We start from the raw sequence: 10,388 nt of genomic DNA on the forward strand, positions 1-10,388 counted from the left end.
CGAACTTGGTGAGTTAGATCGATTGGTGCAAGATTGTGTACAGTTTTGTGCATGATGGTCAGCACTTTGTAGAGGATTCTAAATTTAATAGGGAGCCAGTGAAGGTTGTAGAGAATAGGAGAGATGTGGTCCCTTTTTTTGGAGTTGGTTAGAATCCTGGCAGCTGAATTCTGTAACATCTGTAGAGACTTAATTGTGATAGCCGGGAGCCCAAGCAATAACGAGTTACAGTAATCGATTTTAGTGGGAATAATTGCTTGTAGAACTAATCGGAAATCATAAAAGTGCAACAGAGGTTTAAGCTTTTTAAGGACTTGTAGTTTGAAGAAGCACTCTTTTGTAGTATTGTTGACAAACTTTTGAGGTTCAACTGGTTGTCTAGGAGAGTGCCTAAATCTCTTACGTGGGAGGTCTTTTTGATGTAATCTGGTATTGTTGATGTGAAGTTAGCTAGATAGAGGTTGTTAGTTTGGGGCTGATTATATTGGTGAAAAATTGTCTTATTGGACAGGAGGTTTTCATCTTGAGAGATGATTAGGAATTCAGTCTTGTCTTTGTTGATAACTAAGTTCATTTGGAAGAGGGGTGAACTGATTTCTTTGAAGCAATTATCCCAAAACATAAGTGATTTTTGTAATGATTCCATAATAGGGATGAGAATTTGGATATCATCCGCATATATGTAATGCTTGATTTTCAGCATGGTAAGGAGGAAGCAGAGAGGAAGCAGGTATATGTTGAACAAAGTTGGTGAGAGGGCAGAGCCCTGTGGGACACCTAAGTTGGATCTGATTGGATGTGATTGTTTATTATTGATTTTAACTTTGAATGATCTGTTGCTAAGGAATGAACGGAATCAGTCAAGGGCAATACCCGCAATGCCAATATCTTCGAGTCGGTCTAGCATAATTGAATGGTTGACCGTATCAAAGGCAGCTGAAAGATCTAGAAGAATCAGTAGGTGTGATTGTTTTTTGTCCATGTTTACAATAATGGAGACCGTAAGTGAAATCAGAAGTGATTCAGTATTAAGATGTTTACGAAAACCATATTGTGAAGATGCAGGGATATTGTGTTCCTCCAGAAATTCAGTGAGTTGTTTATTCACTATTTTCTCCATGATCTTAGCGATGAATGGAAGATTGGCAATGGGTCGGAAATTTGCTGGGTCTGATGTTGGTAAGTTGGGTTTTTTTAGGAGAGGTTTCAGGATGGCTTGTTTTAGAGAATCGGACACTAATCCTTGGGTTAATGAACAGTTGATGATTTTTGCAATGGGCTTAGCAATTGTATTTGGTATTGCAATGAGAAAGTTTGGAGGGATGGAGTCTAGAGGATGTGAAGAAGGTTTGAGTTTTTTCAAGATATTTTCCACTTCGAGAGAGGAGGTGGTCTCAAATGAGTCTAATCTTACGGTCTGTTGAAGTGAAGGTGTATTACGCTGGGGGATAGGGGGATTGGATGAAGTAAACTTTTTGGTAAGATTGATAATTTTGAATAGTTCACTGATGAGGGGCAATGGATATCAATCTTTCTGGGTAATGGCATTGAACCCTCTGTAATCTATACAAGAGCATAATCCACCATCCTTTTTCTTTACTTAGAAAAAGCCCACTCCTGCGGGGGAGTCGGAAGGTTGAATAAACCCCTTTTCTAGGTTCTCTTTGATGTATTCTGACATGGCTAAAGACTCGGGATGAGATAAGGGATAAGTCCTGCCTTTGGGAGGCGTCATGCCCAGCAATATACTTCCTCCATGCCGCATATACTTCCTCCATGCTGCAATTTGCGGCATGGAGGAAGTATATGAGCTCCCTTCTTTGAGAAGACGTCCTCAAATTCGGCGTACTGGGCCGGCAACCCGGCAAGGGTGGTAGACTTAAGAACAGGCACCACAGGAGTTACTTGTCGTAGACAGGTCTTCTGGCATTTGGGACCCCACTGCACCAACTGCAGGGAGTGCCAGTCAAATTGGGGTCCATGGACCTGGAGCCAGGGTAACCCTAGGACTATATAGTGACTGGAACGCTTCAGTACGTAGAAGGACATCCCCTCTTCATGGAGAGTGCCCACAGTGAGGTGGCCGGCCACTATTCGATGGGTGATGAGCCCCAGAAGGTGTTCCCCTTGGATGGAAGCGATGCAAAGAGACACCTCCAGTGGCAGTAGAGGAATGTTCAGGAGCTTGATGATGTTGTCCATGATGAAGCTGCCACTGGCTCCAGTATCTACGAGGGCAGTGGTGGCAAAGGAGCGAGACTCAATGTCTATGGAGACTGGAAGAAGTTGGGGGCCAGAAACAGTGGCGCCCAAACTTGGGATCCCCGCCAGGCTTAGGCATTGGAGTTTTCCAGACGAACCTGACAAGACTGTCGAAGGTGTCCAGACGTGCCACAGTAAAGGCAGAGACCCTCCTTCTGTCGACGAAGACATTCAGTTGAAGATATCTTTCCATGGTTAACCTGCATGGGTTCATCCGCAGGAGGTGGAGGTACCGACGTGGTCTTAGGCGGAGGAGTTTCAGCCCACATGGGGCGAGGAGCAGGAGGTCGAGAGGCCTTTACTTCTAGGCACCATAACCGGAGTCTGTGATCAATCTTCCTTGCGAGGGAGATTAAGTCCTCTAGAGACATGGGAGTCTCACGGACAGCGAGTTCATCCTTGAGTGCACTGGACAGATCATCAAGAAAGATAGCTTGCAGGCAATCCCCTTGCCAACTGAGCTCAGTAACCAAGGTCCTGAATTCCGCTGTATACTCCAAGAGGGTTTTAGACCCTTGACGTAGGTGCAGGAGGTCATGGCTGGCTACAGCTTGTAAGCTGGGGTCACCGAAGGTCTGCTTGAAGACAGTGACAAACTCAGACAACTGGGATAGTGTTGCGTCCATGCCTGTTTCTCACCCTCGCTCCACCCTCTCTACTCCGATGGCGACTCCCTCTGGGTCTGACAGACAGCTGCGAATACGGAGTTCTCCTGCCTCATCTTGTCAGAATTTCTGAACTGGCTTGACGTTATGAAACCGCTATGTTCCTAAGGACGTAAGGGCGCGCGCACGCACTCCAGACTGAACCTGCAAGGGCGCGAACCTCGGCGGTGTTTCCCCACAGTGACGTCTTCCATTTGCACTTTAAAAGGTCTTTGTTTGCTAAACTCAAATGAGTTAGCAAGGACGCGAATCTTACTTCTTGGTTGCGATTCACCAAACTACTCTGCTTCTAACTTATCTGGAGTACCCGCTCCACTGGGGCTCTGCTCTCTCTTTTTGATTTCAGATTGCCAGACCACTCGGAAGACTCTTCATTGCCTGGAAGCGATCACGGACTTGAGCACTGTGAGTTCTATTACATAAGAATCTTTACTCGCTCCACGAGGACCTACATTCCTATTGCTCTGAAGACTCCCTTCCGTCCTAGACGTTATCGAAGGTACAGAGGTCAAGAGTTACATTGGCAAGATTACAGATAGGAACCGGTACTTGCTCCACGAGGGCCCATGTTCCTAGAATCTTATACAAACTCTCTTCTACTCTAGAAGCCATTTCATATACAGCAATTGTGAGTTCTTATTAAAGACTGTTTGTGGGAACAAGTGCTCGCTTACGGCTCCTGTTCCTGAATGTACTGAAGATTCTATGTGGCATAGAGACCATTGCAGACAGCTGCTACTGTGAGTGTACCATCTTGTATCCAGTATACCCTGTCTACTCACTACTTCTAGTCTCTCTCTACAGCTCAAGCGACCCAGGGATTATATTCCAGTATCAGAAGGACTTCAGCCTTGCTGAACACAATGACTCACTACTGCCACCTCTGGAAGTCCAGCTTCCAGTCTAATAAAGAACTATTTGTGTCTATCTAAATACTGTAGCCTAGCTGATGGTCCCTCTCGAGATCTCCACTTGAGGACGCTGTCATCTACCATCAGCCCAGGGATTCACCATTTTACTGAGTGTTCATTCTTTACACTAATAATATGGTATTATCTACTACCCACAGTAGATCATTAACTCCGCCTATGGAGTATCAGCTAGTGCTAGCCCCTCCCCCTGGGGGAGCAGCACTGAACAGATAGCATGGGATCGGAACATTCCCACAATGGAGAAGCCCTTGCAAGAGCTTTGCCTTCTAGGCGAGAGAGAATGAAAGTCACTTTCGTGGTGTCCTTTGGGAACAAGGAGGGTTGCAGTGCAAATTGCATAAAGCACTGGTTGAGGAAGCATCGGCAGAGGCATGGATCCCCATTGTATCGGGGCGGAGCAGGAAGAGCCAAGGATGCTCTAGGTAACAGGGAGGCCAACAGGTCCACGGGATTGGCCAGAGCTGTGTCTCGCAACAGGGAACAGAGTTCTTCAACCGAAGAAGCCAATGATTCCAAGGCTCGTCAATGCTCTTGGACAGTTGCAGCCAGCCCTGGTAGGCCTAGGGAGGTGGGAGAATCCGCCGAGTCCATGGCCTTGGCAACCTGTAGCACTCGGGGGTGGACCCTTGGCCTGGTGCAGGGTAGGACAGCTCCCTGGTCGGACCCAGGAAGCACCTGCCACCAGGAGGCGGAGCACCGAAGGAGATAGAGGCTAGTTGGAGCTTCACCACTGGAAGCCCGAGGTCCCTCCCAGGTGGAGCCTGTAGGGACCCAGGCCATTTGGACATAGGTGGGCCTCATAGGTTCTCCCAGAGAGAAAGTTCAAGGGTGTGCCCACCATGAGCAAAGGAGCACGGTCGGTGTCTGGACAGGAGGCCAGAGGAACCACGGAGGGCCAGAAGAGAGTCTGAGATAACAAGGCTAGGAACAAGGCCAGAATCAAGGAAGCATGGTCAAGGATAGCTGGGGTCAAGTTCCAAAGGTCAGTCCACAGATAGTCAGCCAAAGCAAAGGTCAGGTTCCAGGAGTTCAGTCCGAGAGTAGTCGAGGTCAGGCAGAGGTCAGGTTCCAGAAGGTCAGTCCAAGACTAGTCGAGGAGGCAGGCAGAGGTCAGATTCCGGAAGGTCAGTCCGAGAGTAGTCAAGGTCAGACAGAGGTCAGGATCCATGCAGCAGGCAACGAAGTCAGAAGCAGGCAGAGATCAGTACCTGAGAGTCAGTCCAATAGGTACTACCTGGGGAGACACGGGAGACAGACGCTGCAACAGAAGGACACTGGAACAAGGCTGGAACAGGAGGATGCTGGAACAGGACTGGAACAGAAGGATGCTGGAGGAGGAGCACTCTGGAACAAAGCTGGAACAAGGCTGGAATGAGACTGAAATGAGACTGGAACAAGACTGGAATAGGCGTAGAGATGAAGGCAAACAAGAACACAGTGTGTTGACCCGATTGCCAAGGCAAGGAAGTACAGGCAGGGACTTCCTTATATGCGAGGTTCAATCAGGGCACGCCGCAGAGCTGGGACCTGCCCCATACCCTACAAGGGACTGGGTGGTCTGCGCGCACATGCCTATGGACGGAGCTGACGTCACGGAGGGTGCCGCGCCTTGGCGTGAGGAAGGGCATGTCGATGAAGGCCCAGCAACCGCTGCCATGGAACGCCGAGGCCTCAAGGAACTTGCAGCCGCTGTGGGAGAGGCCGACCTGGGACCAGCAGAGGAGTTAGCGAGGTGAGCTGGCCCGTGCACGGGCCGAGCGCGGATGGGATGAGCAACAAATAAAGCATCAATTCCTCTGAGATAGCAATTTTCTGAACTTGCTTGATAATGTAAATGTATATGCTCAGTGTCAATTCTATTATGCAGCTATGAAGGCCTGCACTGATTCCACTGTGGAAGATGCACTGAATCCACTATTCAGCTACTCAAGCATATGCTGACTCCACAGCTCTGCTGTGGCTTTTGATTATCCAAATTTTCAATTATCATAGTAGACATGTATGTCATTAGATCACTGGATGTAGGCCGCAGTGGTGGTGATGCGAGCTAAGCATGGAAAAGGAATCAAAGGATAGATGTGAATCAGTTATTTACACTTTCAGATAATGTAGATGTGAATCGGTTATTTACACTTTCGTATAATAGAAGGACTAGGGGGCATTCCATGAAGTTAGCAAGTAGCACATTTAAGACAAACCAGAGAAAATTCTTTTTCACTCAACGCACAGTTAAGCTCTGGAATTTGTTGCCAGAGGATGTGGTTAGTGCAGTTAGTGTAGCTGGGTTCAAAAAAGTTTTTGATAAGTTCTTGGAGGAGAAGTCCATTAACGGCTATTAATCAAGTTTACTTAGGGAATAGCCACTGCTATTCATTGCATCAGTAACATGGGATCGTCTTAGTGTTTGGGTAATTGCCAGATTCTTGTGGCCTGGTTTTACCTCTGTTGGAAACAGGATGCTGGGCTTGATGGACCTTAGTCTGACCCAGCATGGCAATTTCTTATGTTCTTAAGGTTATACTTACAGGCCCCAGTGGTGGTGTTCAGGGCAAGACAGGCAAATGGAGTCAGTGGATGACTGGATGTACTTGTAGGCCCCAGTGGTGGTATTTGGAGCAAGGAAGGCAGATAGAGTCAATAGATACCAGTTGATAATTGGATATAGATTCCACTGGTGGTATTTGGAGCAAGTCATGCAGATGGAATCAGTGGATAATTGGATCTGCTTGTAGGCCCCCAGTGGTGGAATTTTGGACACGGCAGATCATTGGAATCAGTTGATGCCAATGGATGACTGATGTAGGCTCTACTGGTGGAACTTGGTGAAAGACAGTAAACACTTGAAATCCATGTTTTCCACTATCTGCAGGGACTGATCATCTAGAGCAATCATTTTACTACTGCTCCTGGTCACCACATTAGATGCTGCCTGTCTCTTACCCTGGGATAGTGCAACCGTACACCTCATTTTCTCTATTGTGGTCTGTTGCTTATGACATATAGCTGCTATATGACTAGTGGAAGGAATTAAGGGCAAGTAAGCAGCCTTGAGGAACAGTTGTCCTCTTTGAAACAGTGTCCTCTAGATGGAAGACTGGGTCTCATGACTACTGCTACACTATCATCCCTAGCTAACTGTTAAAGTGGATGCTGCTTCTGTAGGAGATGCAACATCCCAACATTGGTTAATGGCCTTGGCTGATGTCCTTGACACAATAATTTGCACCAAGTTGAACATGGGTTCTCCCTCTTTTGAAAGTGATTGCAGATCACAGATTTCTTTCGTGATCCCTTATCTGTGTCTGCATCCTTGGGGGTGGATGATGCTCACACTAATATAGAGGTGGAAGAGGATGAACCTTGAGAAACAGTGGCAGGGGGCATCCCTTTTCCTCTGTCCTGCAGTGTTGCTTGTCTTCCCTCACCAACATCAACTCTTGCCTCTCTCTTCTCCATGATTGAAGTGGAGGCTAAGATACTGCTAAATAATCCTCCAAAGCTAGTGTCTTCAGCTAACAGATGTCCTATCTCCTCTTCTGGGAATCATTTAAAAGGAATTCAGCTTCAGATTTTGATGTGGCTTCTGACAATTTCACTTTTACTGCTTCTTCAGCGCTAACTAAAGAAGATTGCATGGCAGGTGTTGTTAGAACTTGCACTTCTACCTCCATTGGTGGTATCCTGCTACTGCCTATCCTTTCCCTACTCTCCAAAACAAGAGGAAGAGAAACAGATGTGGTGGGTGGTGGCACATCCTCTCCATATTTCCAGAACTACATATAATTTAAAAACTGCTGTACTAACTTTTTCTCCAATATTTTTCCCTATGTTAAGGACACCTTTATATATATATAAAATACATTGCTGTTGTTATTACTAGCACCCTGTTCCTATAACTTATCTCCCCTGAAATGTTGTAATTTCTCCTCAAAATGTTATAATGTAATTTTCTAATTTCCTATTCTCATTCCAAATCTTCGTTAAGCTATCTGTTTCCACGTGTAAAACCGATGTTGATGTGCCAAACGAATGTCGGTATATAAAAAGACAAAACAAATACATATTCATATTTCTGCTTGATGGACCTGCCTGCCTCTCCTGTCATTTCTGATCTGTAAAAACTCCCTTTCTTTTAGATGGGGGACAAATTGTTCTAGGGACTCCTCTGCCACCTATGGGCTTCCTCTCACGCCTCTGCTTTTTTCCTAACATGGGATTTTATTTCTTTGATGCAGTGCTTATTGTGATTAGTGATAGGATTTTTAAATCTTTATAGTTTGAATGAAGTGAATGAGTGGTGTGTGGTGTTAGTGAATAATACATTGACTGATCACTTTGTGACTAAGGGTAAATTATATACTCAGACAATGCAGTGTTTTTCCTCTTTACACTAGTACACAGTACACACAGCACAGTTGAAAGAGGAGCTCTGCTTTGTGTGTACTAGTACTGTACTGACAGCCAGAGAATCTACAAAATGGCCAGCTTCTTGCTTCGTAGACATATTCTGGTGCAGTGCAGACTCAGAGAAAATTGCACTCTGTTTTGGGACACTGTGGCACAGATGGTTCACTGCAGTTGATCCCCAATCACTTCCAACTGCCTCCCTCAAGGGAGGAGGAAGGCTGTAAAAACACAAGCCTTTCTTTCTCAGTGGGAATGGCAATAAGATATCAAAAGTAACCAGTGCAGAAGAATTGGATTTAAAATGTTTCTAGAATAAACCAGAAAAGAACGCATTGAACATGTGTGACAGAGCTCAATGAAAGCATGTCCTCTTCAGAAAATTTCTCAGGAAATATGTACCTTCCCAAGTCCTAACTTTGCAAATGCTCAGAACTCAGGATCAGTGTCACTGGATCAACAAAGCAGTGATAGGCTGAATAAGAAAAATGCTTCACTCTGATATGTTGGCATTCTGGTTCCTTGCCGACACATCCTGGCAAGTCTGTGAAGTCACACATGGTGGCTGGCAAGGGCTGGTTGCTATGGAGACTCTCACACTCACCTCCCACAATAGCTCTCATACAGTTTAATGGCTCCATTAACTTTAATAGAGCCATTCAAGTGTATGGGCATTAAAACATTGGGATATGATTCATTCAAGGGACATTGCCCCATTCATTTTCAGGACCAACAAAAAAAACTAAATTGGCCCATTTGGTTTGGATTTAACATTCATTTTAAAAGAATACACATCCCTAATATTGGGCCCAATTTGAGTTTGTCCAATAAATCACCTACTTACATATTTACTGATTTTTTATTGCTTACTTTTCAAGTCAACTAACATAGTAGTCACACTACTTTAACCAAAACAAGTCATAATATGTAAATGTTATTTGTTCCATAATCCTTTGCAAGCTATTAAGAAAACCATTTTTCTATTGCTTTTCTTCAGGGATCTTTTAACTTCTTTGTTCCTCGGCTATATATTATGGGGTTAAGCACGGGAATCACAATGCAATATATGGTGGACACCATGCTGTCCCATCTTGTGTGAAGGAACTGGATGTGGCCTCAGATACATGAAGATCAGAGCTCCATAGTACAAGGCAACAACAGTGATATGGGAAGCACAGGTAGAAAAGGCTTTGCGCCTCCCCTCAGCTGAAGGGATCCTCAGAATGGCTGCAGTGATTGTAGACATAGGAGATAAGAATGAGTATCAAGCAGCAGATCCCAAGAAAATAGCAGAGGCAGACATCAGGATTTTATTTAGATAGGGGTCACTGCAAGAGAGTTTGAGCAATGGTTCAATTTCACAGTACATTCGGTCTACCCCCATTGGGCCCACAGTAAGGTAAGAGAGTCACGGGAAATGTTTCTATTAACAGAGTTCAGAACACCACAGAACCAGCACATGGCTGCCAAACCTAGGCATACTTGCTTGTTCATAATGAGCATGTAGCGCAAAGGGATACAGATTGCCAACGTATCGATCATAGGCCATCATCGTAAGGATGAGGCACTCTGTGGTTGCGCACAAGGGTAAACAGGTAAGTTTGGGCAAAACACGCAGATGAAGAGATAGTGTTTGAGTTCTTCAGAAGGCTCGCCAGTATGTATTGGCATGGTGACAGATGTGTAGCATAATTTCTAGGGATGGACAAGTTGCTGAGGAAGAAGTACATGGGGGTTTGGAGGCGAGAGTCCATGGCAAATAGCAGTAATGATAAGAGAATACCCAGCAAGGTCATCAGGGTAAAGAGTGAGGAACAATACAAAGAACTCAGCCCACAGCTTTGGGTACGTGGATAAGCCTAGGAGCAGGAATTCATTTCACCCTAGTTTCATTCAGCATTGCCTGAGAGTAGAGGACAACAAAGCAACCAGGAGCTGGAGAAAGAATGATGCAGAGTGTTAGAGTTAATTGTTCTTCTTATTACAGAATATGAAATCAGCAGAGGGAAGTGTGAAGTGCCAGGGAGATTGAGGGAGGGAGAATAAAGCAAGATTTAAGTCTAATCCCATTAATTTCCCAATTGTGTATTTATGTGACTTTTAAGGATATAAATACTATTGTGCA

At 45.3% G+C, this 10,388-nt stretch overlaps 1 pseudogene; it reads right to left on the reverse strand.

Moving 5' to 3' along the window:
* Nucleotides 1-9,302: 9,302 nt before the first annotated feature.
* On the reverse strand, nucleotides 9,303-10,017 carry LOC115088685 (annotated as a pseudogene).
* Nucleotides 10,018-10,388: the final 371 nt, after the last annotated feature.

Source organism: Rhinatrema bivittatum, chromosome 3, assembly GCF_901001135.1.
Source record: "Rhinatrema bivittatum chromosome 3, aRhiBiv1.1, whole genome shotgun sequence".
Classification (NCBI taxonomy): Eukaryota; Metazoa; Chordata; class Amphibia; order Gymnophiona; family Rhinatrematidae; genus Rhinatrema; species Rhinatrema bivittatum.